We start from the raw sequence: 20252 nt of genomic DNA, 5'->3' as shown, positions 1-20252 counted from the left end.
ATTATTAGAGTAATTTTTGTTTTTCTGGTTGGACCCTGAATGATAAACTCTTTTAATATATTTTTCCTAATTTAGCTATTTACACCTCTTCACTCCTAAGCTCTTGCCCACTAACTCCCTTCTACAAATAGAATTCAATTTAAAATTCATTCTGGAATTTTTTCAAAGTGCAATTTCTGGCATTTCAAAAAGAAAGGGAAGCAGTTGTGGCTCAGTTGATGGGCTCTCGTCTACCATATGGGAGGTTCGCTTCCCAGGGCCTCCTTGTGAAGGCAAACTGGCCCGCGCCTGAGGAGAACTGATGGCCCGCGCACGTGAAGAACTGGTGCAGCAAGATGACACACAAAGTGAGACAAACTGACACAGAAGAAAGCGCAGCAAATGGACACAGAGAGCAGACAGCAAGCAAGCTGAGGGGGGCGCGGGTTGGAAATAAATAAATAAATAAAACACACACAAAAAAACAAAACTAAATGAGAAAATAGCTGTCTTTCATAGTCCTACCTGCCAGAGATAAATCCTTTTTAACCTTTTGGTGTATTCCCTTCCAGTCATTATCTTTTTTCTTTAGTATATTTCCCCAATATTTTACTCCTTTTTTTACAATGTTGAGCTCACTCGGTATATCTTTTTTTTTTTTTTTTAAAGATTTATTTATTCCTCTCCCCTTCCCTCCCTATCCCCGTTGTCTGTTCTCTGTGTCTATTTGCTGCGTCTTCTTTGTCCGCTTCTGTTGTTGTCAGGGGCACAGGAATCTTTTTCCTTTTTTTTTTCGGTTGCGTCATCTTGTTTTGTCAGCTCTCCGTGTGGGCGGCACCATTCCTGGGCAGGCTGCACTTTTTGTGCTGGGCAGCTCTCCTTACGGGGTGCACTCCTTGTGCGTGTGTCTCCCCTACACGGGGGACACCCCTGCGTGGCACGGCACTCCTTGCGTGCATCAGCACTGTGCATGGGCCAGCTGCACACGGGTCAAGGAGGCCCGGGGTTTGAACCACCAACCTTCCATGTGGTAGACGGACACCCTAACCACTGGGTGAAGTCCACCGCCCGGTATATCTATGTTGACATCCTATTTCTCTTGGCTTGACATTTTATCACAAGCATTTTCCCATTTCTTTAGAACTCTTCATAAACTTCAGTTTTTACTTGTGAAAGGAACCAAAAAGATAGAAAGAATTCTGACCTGTGAAATTCTGAACTCCAAAAAAGGCAGTGCCAAATAGGTTTTGCCTCTGTCTTTCTCAGACTAGTTGTTCAACAGGCATTTATTGAGTGCTTACAGCATATGTGGTATGGTGGGAGGAGTGAGAGAAGAAATGATGTGGGGGCAGGGACTGGTTAGGGAGCTGAGAGGACATAGGGAGCAAGTAGAGAACAATAGAAAATAAAAAATAATCGATTGCTAAGTGGAATACTCCAGATTATCAGTATAATAAAAGAGCAGAGAAGCCATCAATATGAGCTGGATTCATCCCCAAAGATCTCGTCCTGTGACATGATCTGAACAGTGAGTGAACCATGGGCACGATTTGAATAGGTCTGGAGGAGAAGGAAGGAGCTCCAGGGGAAGGAGGATACAGATTAGGGGCATTGGAGGCAGGTGACCTGGGTCTGGTGTGGCTCAATCGTTTTTATCAGCTCTGTGATTACAGGTAAATTACTAACCTCTTTAGACCACAGTTTTTTGGTGGTAATGATAGCACTACTTACTTTATGGGATGAAATGCAATATTCAAATGAGTTACAATCTTATTTCTTTCCACCAGGATTAAAAATTTCTTCCGTGTGAGCATGAAAGTTAATAATCTTCATGCACGCACTTGCCAGGTGTTGTCACCTATAGTTAAAACTCTATTTCTACATTACTAAAAGCATCAGTGTCTTGTCTTCCAGGGATAGGAGAAGTTAGTGTCTGAATTGAGTTTGGAGTTGTATCTCCCAGTGCAGCTGAACTGAAAGGACTCCTGGAGTTTAGCCAAGCCAAGAGGCTTACCAGACTTCGCAGGGCACTCCCCCATGCCCCTTGCATAGCTGTTACTGCCAGAGCCCACAAAAGTGGGTCTTTGAGGCTTCTCAAATTGGGTCTGTTCCTTTTTTGGGTGGGCCCTAATTTCAGCTCCATGGGAAGAGGATTGAATGTTGAAGAGAGATGATGTATGTTTGTTGAGGATTCTGATCTGTTGAACCTGGATGTTAGAGAAAGAAGGGGTGATGGTGGAGATGGGGATTTGGGGGAGAGACAAGTATGAAAGCATGTGTATGTGGTTGTTGCAAATATTGCAGATTGGTGTCAATATCTGTGGGCCTAAATATCTTTGGAATCTGTTCGCCTAGTTGACTTATTAGAACAAAAGGGACTTGGGGAGAAGAATTAGTGAGAAGGTTAAGACTTAGGGAGAAACCACATACACACACTCAGAAGGCGTAAAGGCACATTTGCTGTAGCCCCACATTAATTAATTTCTCTCCTGGAGCTTAGCCAAGCCAGTGGAGTTTACCAGACTTCACAGGGCCCATTCATCCTCCCAGAGTCCTTACCTTACTCAAGACCACCTCTGCTATCTGCCCCTTGGCTTGCTGCCTGCTCTAACTGATAGGCTGTCCAGTTTCCCTGTTGTAAGGATCAAAGAGATGGAGCATGGAGACGTGCGTTGTCAGGGGTGGGGAGGGCATTCCAGGAGAGTGCGCCCTGACTTTCTGAGAGACATTTACAGCACATCCACTTTAGGCTCCCCTGTGTGGGCAGGCAGGGAGGATGGAAGAAATCATTCCCTCTTGCTCCCCAAGGGCCCTATAGAGCCACCTGCCTTATCCAATCTGTCTTGAAAGGGGAAGGTCTGAGAATACAGAGCCTCAATGAATCACTCTCTCTCGGGATGCGTTCTTCCTGAGCTCAGAATTGGCTCCACAAGAGTCTCTATCTTTGTCTCCACTCTCATCTACCTCTTGACTCCATTGTTTGGGTAACAATGAGGAGCCAAGTTTAGCAGCTGAGCGTGGGGTGCTTTGTCCATGCTTCTACACAGAAGGACAGCTACTGAAGCCTGCAAAGGACTGCCTACCTGCCAGAAATCTAATTTCAGACACTTGCATCAAACTCACCTGCACTCTAGTGCACTGCTGTAATTGTTTTAGTTCTTGTTAAAAGCACTCTTTTTGCCATGAGAAAAGGCAGACCTCTGCAGATCTTCCTTTCATGGTCACCTTTGTCCTCAGAGCCTGGAACGCTGTCTCCCCACCCCCTTCCACTGCCCATTCTGAATCATGGGAATAAATAAGAAATGGTAGGGAGTTTTCCATGACTCTAGTTGACCTAGCTGAGAACCCCTGGAATTGTTCCTCGGTGATGTCTGCACAGTGTGTGGTGCTCTTGCAATTTGTGTGGCCTGAATAATTTTCTAATTTACTCATTTCATCCCTGTCTCATATGAAGTTGTCCACCTCAGACTGAGACAAGGTGCAGGTGGGATCCTTCCCAGGGTAAAGGTTGTTTTAAAGACCAGCTGGGTATGTGAAGGTCTCTGAAAATGTGAGGTATTGCTGTTGTTACTTATTTATTTTTTAAGGAGGTACTGGGGATTGAACCCGGGACCTCCTACGTGTGAAGCAGGTGCTCAACCACTGAGCTACACCCACTCCTCTGTTATTTTTTATAATACTGATGGCAGTATGACTGCTGTTCCCCATTCCTAGATTGAAGTTGGTGGACTGAAGATAAGAGAGAAGGAAAGGGTGGGGGTGGGGCAGCAGTGACAGCCAGGATTTTCTATAAGCTCACATCAAAGAAATTCCTCAGGAGCATTTTCCCTTAGAACTTTCTGTGGCTGCATTGAAGCTGATCTTTTCATATCTGAGGGCAAAAGTAATTTCTTGTTCTTTATTTTTTTTCTGAATCTTCGTCTCATTTTCTTGATCATCTAAATTTGTACATATAAGGTGTATATATAAACATAAATGTATGATAACACAAAGCATACATATTTTATAACTTGCTTTTTAAAACCTAAAATATATTGCTTGTAAACTTCTTTCAGTATCACTACATAGCTACAAATTATTATGTTTTAAAGATTTATTTATTTATTCCCTGCCCCCCACTTGTTTGTGCTCACTGTCTATTCTCTGTATCCATTTACTCTATGCTTGTCTTCTTTTTAGGAGGCACCAGGAACCAAACCTGGGACTTCCCATATGGGAAGGAGGCACAAAATCACTTGACCCTCTTCCGCTTCATTGTGCCACTCGTGTTTCCTTGTTGTGTCTCTTCGTTTAGTCATCTCATTGCATCAGCTTGCCGTGCAAGTCCATCATGTCAGCTTACTGTCTTGCTTGTCTTTTTTTTTTAATTTTTTGCTGGCTATGTTGTCTCCTCTTCTCATTTTCTCTCCTCTAGGGTTCACCGGGATTCAGTCCTGAAGACCTCTGATGGGGAGAGAGGTTCCCTGTCAGCTGCACTGCCACAGCTCCTGGTTTCTGTGCTGCTTCACCTGACTTTCCCCGTCTCTCTTTTGATGCGTCATCATCTTGCTGCATGACTCACTTACGCGGGACACTGGCTTACCATGCAGGCATTCACACGGGCACTGGCTCACCACGCAGGCTCTGGCTTACCATGTAGGCATGCTTTCTCTTTTTCTTTTTCACCAGGAGGCCCCAGGGATTGAACCCAGGTCCTCCGTGCTTGTCCTCTTTGGGAGGTACAGGCAACCGAACCTGGGACCTCCCAGGCAGACAGACAACCAACTGCTTCAGCCACATCCGCTTCCCACTACAAATTATTTTTAAAGGTTGAATAGTATTTGTCTTATGGATGCATCTTGATAACAGCAATAATGCCAGCTAGCATTCATTGAATGGTTTATGTATATTAGGCACTGTGCTAATTAACAATAATAGGAGCAAGGTTCTATCATTATGTTCATTTTACAGGTGAGGAAATGGAGACTTAAGTACTTAAGTAATTCTTAAAAAGTCACACAGTTCTTGAGTGATAGAATTGAGATTTATTCTAAGCAGAAATCAGGCCTCATATACCTAACATTTATACTATGCTATCATAATTTATTTGACTACTAGACATTTAGGATTTTTAATTAAAAAAAACTATAAACCCTCATGATTTAATCTTCTCATACATCCAGTATTATTTCCTTGTAGTATATCATTCTACTTTCTTTGAAGAACAAGATATCCTGCATGCTTATAACATGTTGAGCTTTCTAATTTCTATTCTTTGTCATAATTTTCTATTCAGTTTCCTGAATATCTATTTGGTTTCCTGAACATCCACGATGATGGTGGAAGGTGCCCATCCTCTCTAGGTGCTTTAGTCAAGACTAGCCTTCTTGCTTACCAGCTCTTGTTTCTTACCTGTAGAAGCAAGCCCCATATGCTGGTTGGAAACAAGCACCCAGAATGCATTCTCCTCCCCTCTTGTTTGACCCCATCCTTCTTTTATTTGCTCGTATCATCTTGATTCCAAATTCTGTCAAATCATACCTTGACTTTGTCTCTACCTCTGGCCCTCCAACTATGGATTATATCTCTCCTTCCTGTTCTTTGTCTAGCTCACCCTCCAGCTCCAGCATTTCCTGTGGTCATAGTGAAGAAAGTCCATTTTTTTTATTTTTATTTTTTTATTTTTTTATTTATTTATTTTATTGACTTTGTAATAATATTACATTAAAAATATACATGTGAGGTCCCATTCAACCCCACCCCCCCACCCCACCTCTCCCCCCCCCCCCAGCAACACTCGTTCCCATCATCATGACACATCCATTGGATTTGGTAAGTACATCTTTGGGCACCTCTGCACCTCATAGTCAATGGTCCACATCATGGCCCACACTCTCCTCCATTCCATCCAGTGGGCCCTGCGAGGATTTACAATGTCCGGTGATCGCCTCTGAAGCACCATCCAGGGCAGCTCCATGTCCCAAAGCCTCCACCTCTCATCTCTTCCTGCCTTTCCCCACACCCATCAGCCACCATGTCCACTTTTCCCAATCCAATGCCACCTCTTCTATGTGGACATTGGATTGGTTGTGTCCATTGCACCTCTATGTCAAGAGGAGGCTCAGAAGGAAAGTCCATTTTAAATCCCCTTTCCAAAGACCCCAACCTTGTTCCAGCCCTTCAGCAGGTACTGGAAAGGGCCAGGACTGAGCATAGGATGGCATTTATCAGGAGCCTTCTTGAGTATTTCCTTCCATCTGCCAGATAATTTTCCTCATTGTATCTTCAAAGATGCTCCCCTGCCTGTTCTAACCCCACTCCCACCTTCACCAGCTCTGGGCTGTTGCCTATCAAAATGCTACCAGCACTTTTCTGGTTCATACTCACTAACTCAGGTGACAGTTCTATGGAGGCATGCTATGTTCCCAGATTCAGCTCTACAGACACCCTACAAGTTTTTTAAAAACAATACCAGATTTTTATACAGGCCCAGAGAAATGGACATATAATAATGAAGCATTTTTAAGCTAGATTTCTGATTGTGGAATTAAAGGCATTGTGCCTGCATGGAGGGAGGGGCTAGACTTTGAAGGGACAAGGAAAATTTTCTCTTGCTTACTCCTGAAGGTAAACATAACCTTAGGAAGGCATGTATGGTGCTAAGAAGAGCATGTGTGGACCTTGGACAAGCCTGGGGTTGATTCCACACTCCTTAGCGCACTATTTGTGTGACCATAATCAAGTTCCTTAACTTCTTTAAGCCTGATTTCCTCATCTGAAATAGGCATAATACCCACATTACAAGTTTATTATGCAGATTAAGTTTCTAGAAAAGTCCATAGGTTTGCCACATAGTGTTTTCAATGTTTTGCTTTTGTTTTCTCATTAAAGGCTTCAAAGGGATCAAAGAGACAATTTGTGTTCTCACTGTTCCAAATGTTTCCCTGGGGAGAGGACAAGCTGGGAATTGCCTGGTTGAGCTATTGAAGACGTCTCCCAGGGGTAGGGGGACAACAAACCAAAGACAGAAATTGTATATGACCTCCTCTGGAACAAGTGTTCTTATTTTGGGCCCCTAAGTGGCTTTTTGGGGGGAGGGGAGAGGAATCTAGAACTATCTTTCCTATGATTGTGTGGAAATTTCGTGCATGTATGTATATGTGAACTTTTCTGCAACAAAGGTCCATGTGTTTCGTCAGAATCAAAGAGTCATTAGCCCCAGAAGAAGTTAGTAACTGCTGCTCTAGAGGCTCCTTTGGCTCCGCATCTTCTTCTTTCATTAACAGAGACTGTGGCCGCACTGGACAGGATGGAGAGGGCCATGACAGGGTCTGGGTGTGGATTATGGGGCCTCAGCTAGACTCAGGAAGTACATGGAAGCCAGAGGTCAGGGGCAAGGATGCCAGGCAAGAGTCAAAGGTAAGGCAATGGGTAGACCTGAAGACCTGGTCTAGAGCACAGGCAAAGGCTTGAAAGATCAAAGACAGGGAGACTTTGAAGCTCAGGCCAGACTGCTGTGTGACTGCCACGCTGATTCCTGGAATAGGGGTCCCAAGATGAGTTTTATTTATTTATATTTATTTTTTTAAAAGATTTATTTATTTATTTCTCTCTCCCCTCCCCCCCGCCCCAGTTGTCTGTTCTCTGTGTCTATTTGCTGCATCTTCTTTGTCTGCTTCTGTTGTTGTCAGTGGCATGGAAATCTGCGTCATCTTGTTGTGTCAGCTCTCCGTGTGGGCGGCACCATTCCTGGGCAGGCTGCACTTTCTTTTGCGCTGGGCGGCTCTCCTTACAGGGCGCACTCCTTGCCCTATGCGGGGGACACCCCTGCGTGGCAGGGCACTCTTTGCGTGCATCAGCACTGCGCATGGGCCAGCTCCACACGGGTCAAGGGGGCCCGGGGTTTGAACTGTGGACCTCCCATGTAGTAGACGGACGCCCTAACCACTGGGCTAAGTCCGCCGCCCCCAAGATGGGTTTTAACCCCACAGTGCATGCTCAGCATTCACTCTTACTGCTCCCAGGCTGGGTTTCTTCCCATTTCCCTTCTTCATTTCTTTCCCTGCATCCAAAGTCCTGCCTCTCCTCATACAATTCACCCACCTCACCCAGGGAATTCAGAAAGATCACCCCCAATACCCTAGACCTGTGCCTCCTTGGACCCTTGAATCCTAAGGGGTTTCTGATTTGTGCTGAGTGGCTCAAGAGCTACCTTCCCTAGGACCTGTGGAGTCCTAGTTGGCCACCCAGAAGAATGATCAGATGTTTACTTTATTCCACTCTGGAGAGAAGGAGCAGAAGAAAGGAAAGGCTCGATGTTTTGTATTCACTCAATTTTTTTCTTTGCTTTTACAACGGGTCAAACAATTTTTACTAAGAACTTACTACATGCCAAGTACCATGCTATAAGCTGGGGAAACAATACTGGATTCAACATGATCCTTTTTTCTTAAGGAGCAAAGAGTCTTGTGCAGAAGTCAGTATAGCGGCCAGGCAATTATGGTGCAGTGATGTAACTGCTCTGTTGGAGGAATACTTGGCAGGACTGTGCAATGATGAGTCTGTGCAGCAACATGCAGCACAGGTGTAATCATAGAAGAGCCAGAGAACTTGAAGGTCTGTTGAGACTGTGTGAGGGGGCCCTTTACATTTGAGAGAGCAGAAGATCAAGAACCTCCTCACACCATCCCTCTTGGTAGGGTATGAGAGTCCTTTTGATTTGTGAATGTGTTTGTGTGGCACAGATACTGTGAGTTCGGGTACTTAGCATCCATTCCCCCTTTCCTTCCTTTATTGTAGAGGATGGAAAATGAAGGACTTAAATTCCCAGCTTCCTTTGTCTCTGGTGAGAATGTATGAAACAATTCTGACCAGTGACAGGTAGGTACGAGTCAACGGGAAGATCTTATCTTCCTTAATAAATGATAAAGTCATCTGTAGATCTATGTACCTCAGAAAAAGATTTTCTTAATCCTTTCCTGTGATGTGAACCCATTGTAAATAAGACATGTAGTTAAGGTATGGCCCAACTGAATCAGGATGGATCTTAATCCTATTACAGGAGTCTTTTATAAGCAGAATGAAATTCAGGCAGAGAGAAAGCCATGGGAATAAACTGGAAATCAGCAAGACTCCGAGAAACCAGGAGAGGCCACCGCACACATTGCTGTGTGACAGAGAAGCCAAGGGCCAAGGATCACTGCAACCCAGAATCCCATAGTCTTCTGGGAGAAAGTGTGGCCTTGATGATGCCTCGATCTTGGACTTCTCCTGACCTCAAAACTGTGAGCCAATAAGTTCCCATTGTTTAAGACAACCTGTTGCACGGCATTTGTTTCAGCAGCCAAAGGCAAAGCTACTTGCTCTTTACTCTTCTTCCTTCCTAGAATGGAGATATGATGTCAGGAGATACTGTAGCCATCTTGTGACCAAACGACAAAATCTACATTCAGAGAAGGTGCACCAAGAAGATAGCCACCACTGAGGCAGCCTTGGACTGTCCGCTCTGGGCTTCACTATTGCTTTAGTCAAATAAGTACCTTACTTCTTTAAGCCATTGTAGTAGAGTTTCCTGTTACTCTCAGCCAAACACAATCCTAACTGATGCAGGATTCTGAGGACTGGGAGGTCCCAGCTGAAATGAGCTCAGAGGGTGATGGAGACACTGTGTGGCTTTGGCCATCCCTTCCTAGCAGGCACACAATGGCTTTCCTTAACTCCATCTGGCTGGGCTCCTGGTCACTCCTGTGTCTTGGCACTTCCCTAGGACTGGAGCTTTGTGTGTATTTTCTTTTTTAACAGACATCACTAGTTTCTCTGAACTTTTCTTTTCCAGAGAAGAATCCTTTAGAAAAGCAGGGATTTAAAATGTCATCCTCATAAAAAGCATTTCCTTGTTTATGGAGCCCTGCTGGGGTCTGAACAGATTAATGGGTATGGTCTCTGCACTCCCCATGCCTCTGGTGGGATGGGAGAAATGTTGTCCCTGCCCTCCAGGAGCTCCCCATCTAATGGAGGACACAGACAAACAACTGATAAACTTGGGACTGTTTGCCAAGTAACTTTTAAGGACTTACAGATTTTTGGAGTATAAATTAAATCTGTAAATGCAACATTTACATGCATCTGCTCCAATGATGAGGTTCCTGTCTTGAGGGAGAAGTGCTTTTATTTGGGTCATATTCTCACCTCTGGCCAGGCTTGGCTCTTGGAGCTGTGACCAGGAGCTCTTTGGAAACAAGGTTCAGTCAGCAGGCTGGGATCAGGGGTTGGGGCAGCATGGGAAGCCTTTCTTGTCACAGCATATCACTACCTTCCTCCTCTCCATTTCCCACAGCAACTTCAGAGCTAGTGCAAGTTGAAAATGTGACATCCATTTGTTTGGAGTGTTTCGTCTATATGGAATTGGTGTGGAAAATTTAAATTAGAAAAAATCGCAGCATAAATATTTGGAATATTCCCTCCTCTGTGTGAAGAGGTGGCAGCCACTTTACCCTACTCCTTTAATGAGATGTTGGGTAGCTTAGTTTTCTTTGAGTCTTCTAAAAGCTGTTATCCCTCCCACTCCTCCTGATCTCTTCTCCTTTTCCTGTTTCTTTCCACTGGTAGCATTTGTTTGCATCGTCTGTGATTATTTCTTGCAACACCAGAGGGATCCTTCCCTTGTATTTTGCTTCATCATATTTTACTTAAGACTTCATCATCTTTTACTTGCTCTTTTCCTCTTTGGTAGGGAACAAAATGCCATTCTCTTAATTCCTGAGGATTTTCTGGAATCTCTGGAGCATCTCAATGCTGCTGTGGTCCCCTGCAGTTGTCCTGCTGATTGTCTGGCTGACTGTGTCCCATTTCCAGTGTGTCATGCCAGCTGGCAGGCTGGGCCAACAGCACTCTTCACTCTTAGCTTTGCTTGTTTCCTTTACTCCCTGACTTGTTCTGCTGGTGTCTCAAGTTCCATTAGTGTTTTATATGCTGACCCCAGGAACCTTGGTTTCATTACTCTGGGGCATGATTCCCATTCTCCCTCTTTCTTACTGCAAAGCTTTGGAGCTGGATAGATAGATTTGTTTCCCAGAAACTTGGTGTCATCTGTCATTAAGCCCCCAGTTTGCTGAGGCTTAGTGCAACAGTTTGGGGGTACCAACATCTTCCCTGACCAGGAGGGAATGCTCTGGGGGCCAGTGACAGGCTGGCTCATTATTCCTGAATTCAGTGTCAATCTTCTTATGAATTCATTCTCCTGGGCTTTGCATTAGAGCTTCTGGCCAAGAAAGATTCTGTTTGGTTGTGCCCATTTGGCAGGGCTGGAAATGGAGACTAATAGAAGTAGGAGGCTTACTCAAGTTCAAGTAGCAAGTTGAGAGCAGAGCCAAGCTAAAGCTGAAATCTTGCTTTCTGACACTGACACAGTGATTAGCCACTGATCTCTTCCTCAGAGGGCTGCTATGAGCCTGCTGTGAGCTGCTGCTGGAGGAGGGAGGTTGAAAGTTACCCAGTTAGCTTCTTCTGTTGCTTTTTATGCATTGACTTGGTTCTGGCTGGGATAATGTTCCCAAGGCAGGATGAAAAATAACAACAACAGTAACAATAACTAACAATGACCTCTTTGGTAGATGCTTTCCATCCTTCCAACAGCCTAGCAAATAGGAAGTGAGTATCCCCATCTTACAGATGAAGATTCTGAGGCTCAGAGAAATTATGTAGTTCACCTTCTAAACACACTTAACACTCAGAGTTCTGCTCTATCTAACTGTAACTCTAAAAAAAAAAACTGGAATCCTCCCTAGATTCTCTGTCCTAAGTGTTTTTCTGACCACTGGCCACACTAGGGTCAATTGGTCAATCTTCAGATCCTTTAATAAGGAAAGTTATTGTTTTGCTCTTATACTTTAATTAGTGTTTCAGTTCAGCTCTGGCAAACACAATTTCATGGACATGCTGGATCTAAATCTAAATGTAGACACCGGAGTCTGTATTTTTAAAAAATCTTCTTAACCAAATCTGATCATCTAGGTTTGGTAACAACTGCTCTGAGCCACAAAAAAAAGCTAATTTCTTTATTGTTCACATGGGGATTATTTCCCACATATGGAAAGCCTACTTAAAAAGAAAAAAATGAATGCAGACTGACTGCCCCTAACCACTCCCTAAGCATCTGAGCTCCTTATCCCAAATATCAGATGGTGTTTCCTCATCTAATTAAGATGCACTTTGTTTCAAGAGGGTAAATCTTTTGTAGTTGATCAAAGAAAAATTCCAGTCATTTATCTTTGGCTTTGGAAGGCGTCATGTGATTTTATCTTCTGCTTTGGAATGTCTGGATTACTGCATCAATATGCGAATACTGTGTTCATTCATTCATTCATTTATAATCCCTGTTTCAGAATTTACCTCAAGGGGCCTGTGATCTGTGATGCCACCCCTATTTCTTAGTTTAAAAATCTTTCTTTCCATGACAGTTCTCCACACTGCTCAAGAATTTAACTGCCTCCCCATCTAGAACTAGGATAGTCCTACCTAATTATTTCTTACAAGCTTATTAGGAGAATTCCTTATGGGATTGTCAGAAGGTTGATCTATGTTAAGGGAGACATACCTTTTCCTCACTCCTTTGTGTCTCTCAGTGTTCACCTGTGCTTTTGTAAATTTTGGTTTGTAAAGTCTGCAGTCCAGGGGCTGTTTCCTTCTAGTTATTATTCCTATCATTTCAACAAAACACCATTAGGACACAGTGTTGCCTTGCCATTTGGTCAAAATAGGGAGATGTAGTCAGTGGTAGGTTGGTAAATGTTTCCAAGGAGGGAAAAAAAAAGCCCTTATTGTTGCATTTGCATATTTCTGTTATGCCAATACTCTGTAGCATGGCAGAATTCAAGCTACCAACCTGTTTAACAACCAGCTGGCAAAAATCCTAAAAATTACAATGAGCTCTAGGGAGCCAGAACAAGCAGGCTGCAGCATACTATCCAGTGTAATTAACTGTTTATGTTGTTTCACACAAATGAAAATCATTATTACAGTTCCTACTTAGCTGTTGTGTTACTTTGGATTAATTATTTGACTTCGGTGAGCCTCAGTTTCCATATCTGTGAAATGCAGATAATGATATCTCAAGAAAGAGTATGTGAGGATTAAGCAAGGCATTTTAATTACCATATTGGACCTAGCTTATGTTAGGCATGAAGCAAATAATTATTCCCCTTTCCTACATAATGCAGACACAAAATTGAGAACAGTGGAGTTTTGAACTTTGGAAGCCACCTAAATGGAAACACCTATTGCTGGTTGGAGATGTGGTTAGAGCATGGTGGGCGAGAGATAAGTCCAAGGATTTAGACTTGGGAATCAGAGAAATAATAATAATAGCATCTTATGTTCATATCTTTAAAATTTACCTGGTAGTTTCACATGTCAAAGGCTTGGAAATGGGTGAACTCTTTTAGGGGGAAGAGTGGGGAGCCTAGCTAACCATGGGTCACTGGTATCCAAGTCCTTCTAGGTGTTCTCCTCCTCTGTGTTTATTGTTCTTCTCTTTAAAGTTTTCCTGCAGTTTTTTACCCAGATTGCTGGCATATCCTTATTGCTTTCAAAAGAGACCATACCTATCCTTCACAGAATACATTAAAACTGAACCTCAGATTTGGAATGGAGATCAAAAGCAATTTATTCAGAATCTTGACAGTTTGCCTCCCTGATAGTTCACCAAAAATTATGTTAACAGTGGCAATGTTTTATGCTTATGGATCAGCAGAGGTTGACTGCTGTAATAACTTAAAAATGTCAGGGATAGCATAATAGAATCTTATTTGTTGCTTATGACACTGTCCACAACCCAGGGACCCAGGCTCCTTCCATTCTGGCTTTGCCATCCCTTAGGACCTTGGAGTCCTCTCCTGGAAACTTCTGTATCCAGCTAGCAGAGGAAAGGAGAGAGAATATGAAGGCTGCACCTGTAGGACAATTTCATGGGCCAGTTCTAGAAGTGACACACAGCACTTCTGCCGACATTCCGTTGGCTAGAGTGCAGTCACATGGCTACTCCTAACTGCAAGGGATGCTGGGAAATGTAGCAGAGTTGTGTGCTCCAGAAGAAGAGGGAATGCGCTTGGTGAGCCTCTGGCCAATATCTGCCACACCCTTACTTGAGTTGGCAGAAATAGTCCTTATTATGGGATAAGGTCAGTTTCTTGTCACCACAAAAGACTTCTTATTTTTAGTTCCTAGGGTTTTCTGGGTAGTATGGCACATTGTGAAGTATAGTTTCATTCCCATAGGTAGGAAGAGATTCCATCTAAGTTGTATTTAAATGTTACATGAATTCCCAGAACTTTTTAGGACTGGAGTATTTTGCTCAGTGTACCAGCTGGTTTCAAGTCAACACTTGAAATTGGTAATGATATTTGCTGTTGTGGTTATAATTACTATGTCATTAATAGTCACTGCAGTGGAGGGTTTCATGGGACTTTTCATTTTAATTTAGCCACTTGATATTGTTGTCTGAAATGCTTTGGATGGCCTTTTCATTGAATTTTTAAAATTTTTATTGAAGTATATCACTCATACATAAACATACATAAACAGTAAGTGTATGGTAATAGTTGTGAACTTACAAAACAAACATATATAACATCATTCAGGACTCTCATAACTCACCCTACCACCAATAACTTGCTAACTGATGATGAAAGGGATGTGGATTTGGCTCAACTGATAGAGCATCCGCCTCCACATGGGAGGTCCAAGGTTGAAACCCAGGGCCTCCCGACCTGTGTGATGAGCTGGCCCATGTGGAGTGCTGATGCATGCAAGGAGTGCCGTACCATGCAGGGGTGTCCCCCCTGTAGGGGAGCCCCATGTGCAAGGAGTGCACCCCATAAGAAGAACCGCCCGGTGCAAAAAAAGTGCAGCCTGCCCAGGGTGGCGCCAGCACATACGAGAGCTGAAGCAGCAAGATGATGCAACAAAAAGAGACACAGACTCCCAGTGCCGCTGACAAGAATACAAGTGGACACAGAAGAACAGGTAGCTAATGGACACAGGGAACAGACACCTGGGGGTGGGGGGAAGGGGAGAGAAGTAAATAAAAAATAAATCTTAAAAAAAGAAAAACAACAAAAAAAACTAATGATTAAAGAGCATTGTCAAAATATTACTACTAAACAAAGTATTTTCCCCCCAACCAATCCTATCATTATCTTTATATCATTTATATATGAATATACATAAACAATTAAGTGTATAGTAAAAGTTGTAAACTTACAAAGCAAACATGCATAACATCATACAGGGGTCCCATACATCAACCCTCTACCAACACCTTGCATTGTCATGAGATGTTTGTTACAAATTTTGAAAGAATATTGTCAACATCTTACTACTAATCATAGTCCTTATCTTACATTTGTGTGTTTTTCCCCTAACCCACCCATTATTATTCTTTAAATATATTTTTTATGATAGAAGTTGTAAACCTATAAAACAATCGTGCACATGTGCAGATTTCCCAGACAACACCCCTCCATCAACACTCCACAGTGTTGTGTGTCATTTGCTACAGATAAAATAATATCATCTGATTGTTACCATGTCCATAGTTCATATTTGGCTCACATTTTTCATACTGCCTTAGTATCAACACAGTACATCTTTTGCATAGATGCAAGAATATTATATTATTACTACTAACCACAGTCCATAGGTCACTCTGGCTGTATTTTTCCCATGCTTTCCCACATTCTGAACACCCTGCAGTACCATCAACCATAATTCTCATCTACCTCTTGGTTTACTGTGCTATCCAGTTCCTAGATTATTCTCCAGCATTCTGTCAATTGACATTTACATAACTAGACTACCATTTTCATTCACATCCCCATTTATAAACTAGCTGTTACCCACTTTGTGTTACCATCCACTCTACACAGTTCCACACTTTTACAGTAAAGCTAATTAAGACTTCTACATACATTAAACATTAGTAGTCCACTCAGTCCTCCTCTTATCTCCTTCAAGAATCCGCCACCTACCACCAGGTCCTGAAGATATTTTCCAATAATTTCTTGTAGAAGTTTTATGGTTCTTGCTTTTATTTTTAGTTTTTTAATTCATTTTGAGTTAAGTTTTTGGATAAGGTGTGAGATAGGGGTCCTCCTTCAACTATGCACATCCAGTTCTCTCAGCACCATTTGCTGAATGGACTGTTCTGTCTGAGCTGTGTGGGTTTGACAGGCTAGTAAAAATCACTTGACCATACCTGTGAGGGTCTGTTTCTGAACCATAAATTTGGTTCCATTGGTCTATTGTGTTTGTCTTTAGGCCAGTACCATGCTGTTTTTACCACTATAGGTAGGTATTATGATTTAAAGTCTGGAGATGAGGGTTCACTTTTCCTTTTTATGATGTTTCTGGCTATTCAGGACTCCTTACCCTTCCAAATAAATTTAATGATGATGTTTTCAATTTTTTCTTTAATTGAGATTGCATGAAATCTGTGTATCAATTTGAGTAGAATTGACATCTTAATGATATTTAGTCTTCCAATCCATGAGCATAGAATGTTCTTCAGTTATTTAGGGCTTTTTTGATTTAACGTTGAGTTGCAGTTTTCTGAATACAAGTGCTTTACATCATTGGTTAAGTTTATTCCTGACTATTTGAGTTTTATCTGTCATATTTTATTTTCACCACTCTTTTGACACTTTTAGTTACTTTTATTGACATAATCTTCATTTCTAGATGCTTTCCCAGCCCCCTTTCTCCTGTCTTTTCTTTTCAGGCTCTAGCACACCCTTTAGTATTTCCTGAAATTCTGGTCTCTTGCTTAGAAATTCTTTCACTTTTTGTTTTTCTGTGAATATTCTAATTTTGCCCTCATTTTTGAAAGACAGTCTTGCCAGATAAAAGATTCTTGGCAGGAAGTTTTTCTCTTTTATTTTAAATATATCAGAGCACTCTCTTCTTGCCTCCATGGTTTCTGGTGAGAAATCAGCACTTAATCTTATTGGATATCCTTTATATATTATGCATTGCTTTTCTCTTGCTTTTCTCAGAATTCTCTCTTTGTTTTTGGCATTTGACATTCTGATGAGTATGTGTCTTGGAGTTGGTCTATTTGGATTTTTTCTGAGGGGAGTATGTTGTCCTTCTTGGACATGGATATCTATGTCCTTCAGTAGGGTTGGGAAATTTTCTACCATTATTTCTTCAAATATTCCTTCTACCCCCTTTCCCTTCTCTTCTCCTTCTGGGACACCCATGACACATATGTTTGCACGCCTTTTGCTGTCATTTAGTTCCCTGAGACCTTGTTCAATTTTTTCCATTCTTTTCTTCATCTGTTCTTTTGTATGTTCACTTTCAGAGGTTATTTCTTCAAGCTCACCAGTCCTTTCTTCCTCCTCCTCAAATCTGCTATTGTATGATTCCAATGTTTTTAAAATTTCATTTTTTGCACCTTTCATTGCCATAAGATCTGCTATTCTTCTATGTATGCTTTCAAATTCTTCTTTGTGCTCATCCAGTGTCTTCTTAATATCCTTAATTTCTTTAGCCATCTCAATGAATTTATTAAGGAGATTTGTTTGAACATATATGATTAGTTGTCTCAACTTCTTTATGTCATCTGGAGGCTTATCTTGTTCCTTTAACTGGGCCATAGTTTCCTGTTTCTTGGTGTGGATTGTAATTTTTTGTTGGTATCTTGGCATCTGGATTAATTAGAGTATTTATTCTGGGTGCAGTTTTTCTCTTTAGTTAGGGCTTCCTGTCCTTTCTTCCTTGCTGGTTGTGCAGTAGGAGCCAAGCGTGTAGTTGGTGCTGTAAGCTGTGGAGGCTCAAGCTGCCCTCATTGCGCCAGGGACCAGTGAAGCTTCTTCCAAATTTCTCCTTTGCCAGGGGTAGGAACAAAGTCACAGCTATGTGGAATAATCCATATGCAGCCCTAGACTGTAGATGCCCAGAGAGACTGATGAAGCTTCACATCCCTTTTTCCCCTGCCTGGGGTGGGGATGGAGCTGTAGGTGTGGGCAGCAATCTATGCAGTCCAGATCCAAGATGACTGCAGTTGCCCTGGTAGACTTCTGATTTTCAGTCTATGCCAGCCAAAGCTACCTGCAGTTACCTGTGTAGGCTGGTGCAGGGTTCCTCAGCCTCCTCCCTGCCAGAGACGGGACTGAAGCCTAGGCTAGGGCTGCAGGCTGATCTGCGTGAAAGAAACTGGTTCCTGCAGACACTGAGAGTTTCAGTCAGTCTGGCTTCTCCTCAGGCTGGGCACGGAGTAAAAATGGTGGCTCCTGGCCTCTTTCCGACTTGGACTGGTTCATACCCCAGCTGTTTCCAGGATTATATCTCAGCCAACCAAGTCTTACCAGTCAGTAGCCGAAATCGGCAGCCAACTATCTCCTCCTCCCCTGCTTCTGGGAAAAGGAGCTTCCAATTCCTGTCACAGAAGAGCTCCTGGGGCGGCTCGTGCTGCTAGAGTAGGATGATCATCAGCCTCCGTGGCTTGGTCAGTAATTTCCCGTAGAGGCCGGCGCTGGTCCCTGCATCTTCCTTCCTGCTGGAGGTGGCATTGTAGCCTAGGCTAGACCTGCAGTATGATCTGGATGGAAAGAAGCCAGTCCCCACCAGCACTGGGATCCTCAGTCTGTCCCGCTTTCCCTTGTGCCAGGCACAGAGTTGAGATGGTGGATCCCGGCCTCTTTCTGACTTGGACAGGCTCAAACTTTAGCTGTTCTCAGGATTATACTGTTGCTCACTGAATTTACTCATCAGTAGCTGAAAGTGGTGCCCAACCGTCTCTTCCTCCCCCATTTTGGGGAAGTGGAACTTTCAATTCCAGCCGCAAAACAGCTCCCGAGGTGGCTTGTGCCTCCCGTGGAAGATGGGCATCGGCCTCCAAGGCCGATGAGTCTTCTCAGCAGATTGTCAGTCTCCTTCTTCCACTCCTTCAAGGATGTTGCAGGATGCTCTTCTGGCCTCCTGGAGCTCCCAAACAGGTGCTTCAGCTAGCTCCAGAGAGCTCTGGGTGTTTGCTAACTGCCCTGTAGTAGGAGCTGATTCTAGGAACCCTTACTCTGCTGCCATCTTGCTGGTTCTCCAAGATGGCCTTTTATGGGTTGGTTTAGTCACTTGTTTACCTGAAGAAAACTGACTTTCCACCTCAAAACTTATGATGATGTTGATACAACAAGATTTGTGGTGGCACTTTGAAGTGTTTGGCAGAATGGCTGGCTAAGAGCTGAGGGACTGTTGGGCTAGCCTGGAAGAGGTGAGCAGTCACCAGTGAAATACATGAGTTCCAAAAGATCATTACAAAACTGAGTTTCTTGCAGGTCAGTATCATCATCCAACATGTGGGGAGGGGGCTGGAAGACCAGTCCTGTGAGGGTGGTGTCACCATAAGTGGTGGGAGACACTGAGGGTCAGACGAGTCTGTGGTCCTATACTACTGGGCCATCAATACATTCTTGGCATGCCTCTGGGCAGTGACTGGGGAACAAGGTCTAAGACATCCTTTCCTCCAGTACCTGCCAGGAGAGGGCCCTGGCAATGATGGGTAAGTCCTTAAGCAGTCCTGTAGGGTCTCAGAGGATAATGCTGGTGGCCAGGAGCTAACTGCAGTGCTCTGTAGGAAACCAATGCAGAAGCTGGGACTGTCCTGGGACTCCATAGGAATTCAGAGATTGGGAACTCATCTCAGGCATTTCAAATACTAGGTCTGAGGTTGCACCAAACAAAGCTAGGTCTCAACCCTAGGGGAACTGCAGTTCCTGTTATGCCTTGACCAGGATGACTCAGAATCTAGATGACACAGATCCATAAAGCTTTAGGTGTTTTGCACAGGTTTTGGCATAGGAGAGAACTGGATTCAAATTCATTCTTTATTCTTCGCTAGCTCTGTGACCTCAGGTAAATTATTTGGTTACTCTAATCCTCAGTTTTCATCCATAAAATGTAGACAATAATGCCTACCCTATGCGCAGGGTAGCTGTGAGAATTAACCTAAGATATGTAAGGTGCATAAGGAACTTGCACCTGGATAGTAACCTTTGATAAATGGCAGCATTAACCACAAAATCTCGCAAAAGTATCAGAAACCGAACACAGCCAAGCATGATTTAGACAGGCAAGAGCAGGAACTTGGGGTCTTTTAATGCAACTCATTCCTCCAAGTGCTTGATTTACAAAGCCTGTGTTTGTGAGGTAAGCTCTTACCAGGTGGGCAGTGTGGCCTTGGCTGTGCCTGCTTGTTCCACCAGCTGGGCTTCCACCGACATGGTTAATTGTGAGGGTGG

The 20252-nt window shown here is 43.2% G+C and overlaps 1 protein-coding gene and 1 non-coding gene across 2 annotated transcripts in view; one reads left to right on the top strand and one right to left on the bottom strand.

Annotated features, from left to right (window-relative positions):
• The window catches only part of KALRN (kalirin RhoGEF kinase), a 775504-nt gene that overhangs the window by 162428 nt on the left and 592824 nt on the right, over window positions 1-20252 (top strand).
• TRNAV-CAC (transfer RNA valine (anticodon CAC)) lies at window positions 3565-3639 on the bottom strand. Its single transcript has one exon. It is a non-coding gene; the product is annotated as a tRNA-Val (tRNA).

This window comes from Dasypus novemcinctus, chromosome 4 (assembly GCF_030445035.2).
Source record: "Dasypus novemcinctus isolate mDasNov1 chromosome 4, mDasNov1.1.hap2, whole genome shotgun sequence".
NCBI lineage: Eukaryota > Metazoa > Chordata > Mammalia > Cingulata > Dasypodidae > Dasypus > Dasypus novemcinctus.
The sequence above is the reverse complement of the archived record's forward strand: the minus strand, read 5'-3'. Positions and strand labels throughout refer to the sequence as shown.